Source organism: Aquarana catesbeiana, linkage group LG03, assembly GCF_042186555.1.
Source record: "Aquarana catesbeiana isolate 2022-GZ linkage group LG03, ASM4218655v1, whole genome shotgun sequence".
NCBI lineage: Eukaryota > Metazoa > Chordata > Amphibia > Anura > Ranidae > Aquarana > Aquarana catesbeiana.
In genome coordinates this window covers 700,723,952-700,735,336 of record NC_133326.1, presented here as the reverse complement: position 1 = coordinate 700,735,336, position 11,385 = coordinate 700,723,952, and positions in this window count along the sequence as shown.

Genomic DNA, 11,385 nt, shown 5'->3' with positions numbered 1-11,385 from the left:
CTGCCCTCAAGGAGCTTACAATTAGGGATGAGCCGAACAACCCCCCCCCCCCCCCGCCCTCCCGGTTCGGTTCGCACCAGAACATGCAAACAGGCAAGAAGTTTGAGCAAACGTGCTAATTTTAAAGGCTTATATGCAAGTTATTGTCATAAAAAGTGTTTGGGGACCTGGGTATCAATGCAAAAAAAACTGTTTTTAAAACAACCATTTTTTCAGGAGCAGTGATTTTATCAATGCTTAACCACTTGAGCCCCGGACCATTATGCTGCCTAAGGACCAGAGGTCTTTTTCCAATTTGGCACTGCGTCGCTTTAACTGCTAATTGCGCGGTCATGCAATGCTGTACCCAAACGAAATTTGCGTCCTTTTCTTCCCACAAATAGAGCTTTCTTTTGATGGTATTTGATCACCTCTGCGGTTTTTATTTTTTGCGCTATAAACGGAAAAAGACCGAAAATTTTGAAAAAAAATGATATTTTCTACTTTTTGTTATAAAAAAAATCCAATAAACTAAATTTTAGTCATACATTTAGGCCAAAATGTATTCGGCCACATGTCTTTGGTAAAAAAAATGTCAATAAGCGTATATTTATTGGTTTGCGCAAAAGTTATAGCGTCTACAAACTAGGGTACATTTTCTGGAATTTACACAGCTTTTAGTTTATGACTGCCTATGTCATTTCTTGAGGTGCTAAAATGGCAGGGCAGTACAAAACCCCCCCAAATGACCCCATTTTGGAAAGTAGACACCCCAAGGAAATTGCTGAGAGGCATGTTGAACCCATTGAATATTTATTTTTTTTGTCCCAAGTGATTGAAAATGACAAAAAAAAAAAAAAAAAAAAAAATATTTACAAAAAGTCGTCACTAAATGATATATTGCTCACACAGGCCATGGGCCTATGTGGAATTGCACCCCAAAATACATTTAGCTGCTTCTCCTGAGTATGGGGATACCACATGTGTGGGACTTTTTGGGAGCCTAGCCGTGTACGGGGCCCCGAAAACCAATCACCGCCTTCAGGATTTCTAAGGGTGTAAATTTTTGCTTTCACTCTTCACTGCCTATCACAGTTTCGGAGGCCATGGAATGCCCAGGTGGCACAAAACCCCCCAAAATGACCCCATTTTGGAAAGTAGACACCCCAAGCTATTTGCTGAGAGGCATATTGAGTCCATGGAATATTTTATATTTTGACACAAGTTGCGGGAAAGTGACACTTTTTTTTTTTTTTTTTTTTTTTTTGTCATAAAGTTGTCACTAAATGATATATTGCTCACACAGGCCATGGGCATATGTGGAATTGCACCCCAAAATACATTTAGCTGCTTCTCCTGAGTATGGGGATACCACATGTGTGGGACTTTTTGGGAGCCTAGCCGCGTACGGGGCCCCGAAAACCAATCACTGCCTTCAGGATTTCTAAGGGTGAAAATTTTTGATTTCACTCTTTACTGCCTATCACAGTTTCGGAGGCCATGGAATGCCCAGGTGGCACAAAACCCCCCCAAATGACCCCATTTTGGAAAGTAGACACCCCAAGCTATTTGCTGAAAGGCATGGTGAGTATTTTGCAGCTCTCATTTGTTTTTGAAAATGAAGAAAGACAAGAAAAAACATTTTTTTTTTTCTTTTTTCAATTTTCAAAACTTTGTGACAAAAAGTGAGGTCTGCAAAATACTCACTATACCTCTCAGCAAATAGCTTGGGGTGTCTACTTTCCAAAATGGGGTCATTTGGGGGGGTTTTGTGCCACCTGGGCATTCCATGGCCTCCGAAACTGTGATAGGCAGTGAAGAGTGAAATCAAAAATTCACGCCCTTAGAAAGCCTGAAGGCGGTGCTTGGTTTTCGGGGTCCCGTACGCGGCTAGGCTCCCAAAAAGTCTCACACATGTGGTATCCCCGTACTCAGGAGAAGCAGCAGAATGTATTTTGGGGTGTAATTTCACATATTTCCATGGCATGTTTGAGCAATATATCATTTAGTGACAACTTTGTGCAAAAAAAAAAAAAAAAAAAAAAAATTTGTCTCTTTCCCGCAACTTGTGTCGCAATATAAAATATTCCATGGACTCGACATGCCTCTCAGCAAATAGCTTGGGGTGTCTACTTTCCAAAATGGGGTCATTTGGGGGGGTTTTGAACTGTCCTGGCATTTTATGCACAACATTTAGAAGCTTATGTCACACATCACCCACTCTTCTAACCACTTGAAGACAAAGCCCTTTCTGACACTTATTGTTTACATGAAAAAGTTTTTTTTTTTTGCAAAAAAATTACTTTGAACCCCCAAACATTATATATTTTTTTAAAGCAAATGCCCTACAGATTAAAATGGTGGGTGTTTCATTTTTTTTTTTCACACAGTAATTGCGCAGCGATTTTTCAAACGCATTTTTTGGGGAAAAAACACACTTTTTTTAATTTTAATGCACTAAAACACGCTATATTGCCCAAATGTTTGATGAAATAAAAAAGATGATCTTAGGCCGAGTACATGGATACCAAACATGACATGCTTTAAAATTGCGCACAAACGTGCAGTGGCAACAAAATAAATACATGTTTAAAAGCCTTCAAAAGCCTTTACAGGTTACCACTTTAGATTTACAGAGGAGGTCTACTGGAAAAATTACTGCCCTCGATCTGGCCTTCGCGGTGATACCTCACATGCATGGTGCAATTGCTGTTTATGTTTGACGACAGACCGCCGCTTGCGTTCGCCTTAGCGCGAGAGCAGGGGGCGACAGGGGTGTTTTTTTTTTTTTTCTTTATTATTTTTTTGCTTTTTTAATCTTACTTTTAAACTGTTCCTTTCATATTTTTTTTTTTAATCATTTTTATTGTTATCTCGGGGAATGTAAATATCCCCTATGATAGCAATAGGTAGTGACAGGTACTCTTTTTTGAAAAAATTGTGGTCTATTAGACCCTAGATCTCTCCTCTGCCCTCAAAGCATCTGACCACACCAAGATCGGTGTGATAAAATGCTTCCCCAATTTCCCAATGGCGCTATTTACATCCGGCGAAATCTAAGTCATGAAATACTCGTAGCTTCCGGTTTCTTAGGCCATAGAGATGTTTGGAGCCACTCTGGTCTCTGATCAGCTCTATGGTCAGCTGGCTGAATCACCGGCTGCATTCTCAGGTTCCCTGTTGAGACAGGAGCGCCAGAGAAAAACACGGAAGACGGTGGGGGGGGGGGCATTCCCTCCCACGGCTTGTAAAAGCAGTCTAGAGGCTAATTAGCCGCTAGGATTGCTTTTACATGAAAGCCGACCGCTGGCTGAAAAGAATGATACCAAGATGATACCTAAACCTGCAGGCATCATTCTGGTATAACCACTCAAAGTCGTGAATGGCGTACCTGAAGACAAAAAAATGGTTAACAATGGTTAACAATAAAGCACAGTAAAGTGTAAATAATTACACACCTGAAAAACAAACATGATAAAACATAATAACAATAACAATAACAATAAAACATTGCAGAATAGAATACAGTAAAAAAGAGCAGAACAATAGAGAGAGAGAATAGAGAGAGAGAGAACAATAAAACAACAACTATTTTTTTTTATTTCATATTTTTTTTTTTTTTTACACTTTTTTTGTAACTAACTTTTATAACGGTAACCGGTTCCAGGTTCGGGTCTCTCAAAATGCGATGGCATCTTGGGAGACCCTGTGAAAGTGTGCCTAGTCTGTGCAATGCTGTACCCTACGCTAATACTCAACTAGTGCATGGTAGCGTTCAAAACATTCACCAATGCAAAGACCAGGATTGTCAGGACAGGAGGGACAATAATAGCGGGTGTCACGCCTATATCCGCGCTTGCTGCAGACACGACATCTTTTTTGGGGGGGTTCGTTGGGTAGGGGTACTCGGGAGGACATAAAAATGCCTCTCATGCAGCTGACTGCATTTGGTTGGGGATGTGAATGGGGGAAGTACGGGCGCTGCAGAAGCGGTGGGTTCCCAATTAGGATTGGCGAATGCAGCAGGAAGGGCACTATAGGCACGATGGGCCTGTGTTTGTCTTTTTGGTGGCAGCGGGACACTACTTGTGCTTGCCACCTCACCAGCTTGAACTGCACTTATGGGACTCGCCACGTCACCACGTGTTACTGCAGTGCTGGTTTGACTACGACCGGGGTGTACTAGGCCGCTGGCGCTTGCCAGTTCACCAAAACGCTACCAAAAAACGTTAGCGATCGCAGGGATCAGGCCCGACTCTGCGAACGCTGCAGTTATGCGTTTAGTGTTTTGTAAGTGTCAGTGATCGATCGATACTGCACTTGGGTGGGCTGGGCCGGGCCGGGCGGAGGGGCAAAACGCAGGTGCTAGCAGGTATCTGGGCTGATCCCGCTAACACTGCGTTTTTGGGAACCCTAAACTGCTGGTGACGCTAGTATAGATCTGATCGGATCAGATATTGATGCGATCAGATACTATACCACTAAGGGAGGTGTACGGTGCGTGCGTGGGTGTTAGCGGTACTGGCGCTAATCTGACGCTGCCTGGGGCTGGTGCTTGCCAGTTCACCAAAACGCTACAAAAAAAACTGTTAGCGATCGCAGGGATCAGGCCTGACTCTGCGAACGCTGCAGTTATGCGTTTAGTGTTTTGTAAGTGTCAGTGATCGATCGATACTGCACTTGGGTGGGCTGGGCTGGGCCGGGCGGAGGGGCAAAACGCAGGTGCTAGCAGGTATCTGGGCTGATTCCGCTAACACTGCGTTTTTGGGAACCCTAAACTGCTGGGGACGCTAGTATAGATCTGATCGGATCAGATATTGATCCGTTCAGATACTATACCACTAAGGGAGGCGTATGCTGCGTGCGTGGGTGTTAGCGGTACTGGCGCTAACCTGACGCCTGGGGCTGGTGCTTGCCAGTTCACCAAAATGCTACCAAAAAAACTGTTAGCGATCGCAGGGATCAGGCCTGACTCTGCGAACGCTGCAGTTATGCGTTTAGTGTTTTGTAAGTGACAGTGATCGATCGATACTGCACTTGGGTGGGCTGGGCGGAGGCACAAAACGCAGGTGCTAGCAGGTATCTGGGCTGATCCCGCTAACACTGCGTTTTTGGGAACCCTAAACTGCTGGGGACGCTAGTATAGATCTGATCGGATCAGATATTGATCCGATCAGATACTATACCACTAAGGGAGGCGTATGCTGCGTGCGTGGGTGTTAGCGGTACTGGCGCTAATCTGACGCTGCCTGGGGCGACGCATATCACCGCCGGGCGATCAGGGGGCTAAACCTTTATTTGGTAATAAACGGCGGGTGCCCTGACACTATAAAAAATAAACAAACTAACCAGCGTCAACCGTAACGGTTACACGGTGATCAGTGGTGAAAGGGTTAACTAGGGGGCAATCAAGGGGTTAAAACATTTATTAGGTAGTATATGGGGGTCCCTGACGCTATAAAACGCTGACGGCGAACCTAAATATTTACCTCACTAACTAGCGTCACCAGCGACACTAATACAGCGATCAGAAAAATGATCGCTTAGCGACACTGGTGACAGGGGGTGATCAAGGGGTTAAAACTTTATTAGGGGGGGTTAGGGGGGTACCCTAGACCTAAAGGGGGGTAATACTCACTGTCCCAACACTGTAACTGTCACAAACTGACACTATGCAGTAATCAGAAAAAAAAAAAAAAAAAAAAAACTGCTGGTGTCAGTTTGTGACAGGGGGGGGGGGGTGATTGGGGGGGGATCGGGGGGCGATCGGGGGGGGGATCGGGGTGTTTTGTGTGCCTGGCATGTTCTACTGTGTGTGTGTGTGTTGGTGCACTCACATAGATGTCTTCTCTCCTCGGGCCGGAACGGAAAATACCGACCCGAGGGGAGATGACATCACTTCCTTTGCTGCTGTTTAGCATACAGCAGCAAAGGAGTGTTTTCATTGGCCGGCGGCGATCGCGAGGGGGGGGCCACGAACGGATGGTCTCCCCCTCATCACCGATCGCCGCTGGACAAAAGACGACCGCCTCGGGCACCGGGGGGGGGTCCGATCGGACCCCCCACCCGCGGAAGGCAAATCACGTACCCTGTACGTGATTTTGCCTGTCCGTGCCACTTTGCCGACGTACATCGGCGTGAGGCGGTCGTCAAGTGGTTAAAGTGAAACAATAAAAATTAAATATTCCTTTAAATATTGTGCCTGGGGGGTCCCCTTAGTCTGCATGTAAAGTGGCGCATCTGTCTGATGTGTAGAACAGTGCCGCAGCAAAATTACATTTCTAAAGGATAAAATGTAATTTAAACTTGCTCATGGCTGTAATGTATTGCTGGATCCCAGCAATATAAATGAAAAATCAAGGAAAAAGTAGGCGTGGGGTCCCCCCCCCAGTCCACACCAGACCCTTCAGTTCCGTCGGGCGGTGGATTGAAGATGGATGAACATTGCAGGACACTTTTTTTTTCTTTTTTAAAAAAGCAATTGTCAAAAACTGTCTATTGTGCTTTTAACTTTTTGACACTTTTTTTGGTGAATGGGTAGGGGTACAATGTACCCAATACCCATTCACATAGGGGGGGGATCTGGGGGCCCCCTTGTTAAAGGGGGCTTGCAAATTTCGATAAGCCCCCCACCCGCAGACCCCGACAACCAATGGCCTGGATTGTCGGGAAGAGGTCCTTGTCCCCATCAACATGGGTACATGGTGCTTTGGGTTGGACCCCAAAGCACCCTCCCCATGTTGAGGGCAAGCGGCCTGGTATGGTTCAGGAGGGGGGGGCGGCTCACTAGTCCCTCCCCCTTTCCTGCCTGCCTGGCTGCTTGCTCAGATAAGGATCTGGTATGGCTTTTGGGGGGACCCCCCGCCAATTTTTAAAAAAAATATTGGCGTGGAGTTCCCCTTAAAAATCTATACTAGACCCAAAAGATTTTGGGGGGGACCCCATGCCGTTTTTTTTCTTAATTCTGTCATAGGGTTCCCCTTAACCACTTCAATGCACTGTATTTTAAACTCTGCACTGACTGCACTGTTATGCATATTTTACCTCTATTATTACCTGGGTATCCGTTGCTTTCAGTAAAAGGTCACACACAATTGTGATTGAATAACGGTAATATGATTAGTTTACTGAAACGAGATTTAGTTAAATGGAGAGACACCTCTCAAATGTACTTAAACAAAATCAAACAGTTGCAATAAAGGTATTACCAAAAGATCACTTTGACCCACACTGAATAAATGGTGCCTGCAGACGCGTCTCCAAGTGGGACTAATGTTCAGGGTGGTAATAAGTAATAAGTATAATCAGTATAACTGAAACAGGTCTTGGTGTTTTCTGACCATTACTCGGGTCCTTGCATGTGACACTTAGCTCTTTAATGTGTTCTGCAATCATGCTGTAGGTTTCCTGGAATCTCTCTTGTATATCATTATACTGTTATTTCAGGTCAGCCAGTTGTTGTTCTGACTGTGAACCTCTCCTGTGAGCTCTGAGTGTTTCAACAATGGCCCTCTTCTTCTTGTTAGGGGGCCCTCTGTCACTTTTCTTCGGTGTTGACCGAAAACTGACTTCCTGCATTGTTGGCTCCATTTGTCTTGAGCTGGGACAGCTTTCACCTGGTCTCGCTGGGTGTGTCAGGTAAAGTTTGGTTTTGTCAGATAGTTTCACACTGGTGCCTTGGAAGTTTTCAGGAACTCCCTTTCTCCATTCCAATAATGCATAAGTGTGAGAGGTCCCATAATCTGGTCTGAGAGCGATCACCCAGGCCTTCCTATCTGGGGACAATGCCTTCACAACTTGGCGGACCTGCTCTTCCTCCCAATCTTCTCTTGAATGAATGAATGAGTAACTTGTATAGCGCTACCTATGCGAACTGAATCGCCTCAGGGCGCTTTTTTTTGCCGCTGGTGTCCATCTGCGGTATAACGCGGTCCTTTACCCCTTGGGGTCTCGACTCGCTTACAAACACATACACATATTTGGCCAATTTTTTCCTGGGAGCTCAATTGCCACGCTCGCTTCTGAGCGGGCACCTTCCGCTTTGCACCACTGGACCACGGTGATGGGGTCCATACTGGTGCCAAGAGGGAGGGCTTGATTGCAGAGTAACAGAATCCCGGACGAGCCCCCACGTGGGGCACTTACCCCCGAAGGAGCTGCTGGGAATTGATTGGCCCTGTACTCTGCTTTTCCACCCCCAATAAATTGTCTCAACCCGCTTGACACAGCTGTGTAACAGTGTTGGTGTGAAACTTAATGACAAGGAAACAACCCAACAATAGCAATATACGTCTATTGTACCTCTATTATTACCAGGGTATCTGTTGCTTTCAGTAAAAGGTCACACACACAATTGTGATTCAATAATATGATTAGTTTACTGAAACAAGATTTAGTTAAATGGAGAGACACCTCTCAAATGTACTTATACAAAATCAAACAGTTGCAATAAAGGTATTACCAAAAGATCACTTTGACCCACACTGAATAAATGGTGCATGCAGACGTGTCTCCAGGTGGGACTAATGTTCAGGGTGGTAATGCCTTGACACTGAGCACCTTCTCACTTCCAGCACGGCCGTGCAGGCACTCTAAACCTGTAGCACACTATGCAGTGTTAGTAAAACAATATAACACAATATAATTACTCAAGAGCTCCCCCAGTGGTGAAATGCAGTCCTTTGTACATAGCAGAAACACAAGGCCTTACAGTGAATGGTATAGTCTCTTGACTTCTTTCTTCATCTAGCCATTATAATGCAGTATTTATATTCCATGGTAATGTAACGTAAAATAGTGAATAACAGCAACTCCAGGTTTTGCAATGCACTTTAAACTTCCTTTTGTGAGATTGCACCCCGACCATCAGTCAGTTTCTAGTGGAGTACAGGCTTTGAGGCCTGATTGAGCACAGTCTAATTGGAAGAAACTGTTTTGTGGGTCTGCATGTCTCAGCAGTACTGTAAAACTAGTCTATAGTGTGTTAAGTGCATCAGCCCTCTCACCACACCAGGCCTGGACAGTTGGATTTCTCCGCTCCGGTAGTCTCAGTCTTGCTCCGGCCATGCCGCCACAACGTGCCGCTCCACACAATGACCAGGAACCCTCGGATGGCTCTGTCTAATGTCCGGAATACTCCAGTAGATCACACCACTGCTCCAGCACACTGTAGTGAGAGTCTCTCCGGTGGTTACAGTTCCGTTCCGGGCCAAGCAGGCCTCGGCTCTTCCAGGCACACACCCACAGGTCCCTGCAGGCAGGTCATGCGTCCCAGACCGAAGAGAAAGAAGCACGGAAGACAAAGAAAAAGGCTGCGCTGGGCCTTTTATTACCTACCCAGCATGCAGTTCAGTCACCTAGTGTTCATGGGTAGGTGAGTGAGCATTGTGGGTAAGTGAGTCCTTTTGATAACACAATTAAATCACTTCCTACTCATGTTCTTATGTGAAAAATAAACAAGTCCCATTCACAATGTATACCACTAGAGGGAGCCAACACCATTCTAACAATATTATAGCATTGCCTAACATGGCAAAGATCCCAGCGCTATATATATATATATATATATATATATATATATATATATATATATATATATATATATACTAGACTGCCTCCACTGTATATATAGTCTACACTGAATGCACTGTATATATATATATATATATATATATATATACACATACACTAGACTGCCTTCACTGTATATATAGTCTACACTGAATGCACTATATATATATATATATATATATATATATATATATATATATATATATTTATATATATATATATACACACTAGACTGCCTTCACTGTATATATAGTCTACACTGAATGCACTGTATATATATATATATATATATATATATATTATATATATATATATACACACACACATTGCCTGCACTGTATATATATTCTACACGGACTACACTGTGTGTATATATATATATATATATATATATATATATATATATATATATATATACACACACACAGTGTAGTCCGTGTAGAATATATATACAGTGCAGGCAATGTATTAATATATATATATATATATATATATATATATATATATATATATATATATATATATACACAGTGCATTCAGTCCCCAGGACTTGATAATGTCAAGTGATGGCTGTAGTGCAAGCAGCTCCAAGGTAGCAAAGGTAAGAGACGTACCGTACAGTGATGGAGGAAACAAGCTGGAGGACACTTTGGTGGATTAAGGAGCAGTTTTCAGACAGCAGGAGTAGTCTGTGGATTTAGCCATATACAGTTTAAACAAGCAATCAAGTGTAAAAGTGATTTTTTTCCTATTGTAAGTTACAGAATTTTGTGGATGATGCCCATTGTATGTGTGAAGATACAGGAAAGAGTTTGCATGGGAAGTGTTAAATCTTTACCAAAAATGTTGGACCTAAAATTCCTGCCCCTTTCCCATCTCAAACAGCCGCGGTTGTTCAGCTCCAGCGGATAACATTCAGTATATGGGACGAAAGTATGAAGACCCCCCCTCCAAATGATGGGGTTCAGGTGTTTCCAATTTCACACATCACTTTACATTCACACCAGCCCCCTCCACGAAGGAGAGTACAATATAAGGTCCCTATCTTACATGCCTACATACACATACTAGGGTGACTTTACCTACCAGCATGCCTTTGGAATGTGGGAGAAAACCCATACAAACACAGGGAGAACATGCAAACTCCATGCGGGTAGTATCCTGGTTGAGATTCAAGCAGAAGACCGCAGTGAGTGCTAGCCCTTAAGTCACTGTGCACTTCCAACCTTATGACAACACTTTGGTGAAGGCCCTTTTCTGTTCCAGCATGACTACCCCTGTGTACAAAGCAAGCTCCATGAAGACATGGTTTGACCAGTGTAGAGTTACCCCCGCAGGGGCCGCTTGGTATGATTGGGCCCTCTGTTCTCTGCCACCACTCTGTAACCCACTCGGTCCCCACCAACACACTTAGTTATAGGTTACCCACACCTGTGCAGCCTAAGCATTAATATTCTACCGCTCTATGACAGTGCACAGGTTAACCTCACCTACGGCCATTAACTAACGCTGCAATAAGGCACTAAGCCACACAGTATCCATAATATAGCATCAACTGTGAAAGCATGAATGGCAAAAAAGAAACCTCACAGTATTTCTTTGCAATAGATACTCAACCAATGTTCCTGAGTGCACTCTATACATACAGGCCCAATAGCGGGTGGGTGTATGCGTCACTGGCAAAAGGGTACCCCTGGAGGTGACTGTTAAGTAGTAATTGTCAATGTTGGCTGGCTTTCGTTGGGGTCCTTCCGATGATGATGCACATGTAGCTGTCTTTTTAAAACTGTACACAAAAGATGGCCAATGGGCTGTTAAATAGGGGAAATCTTAGTA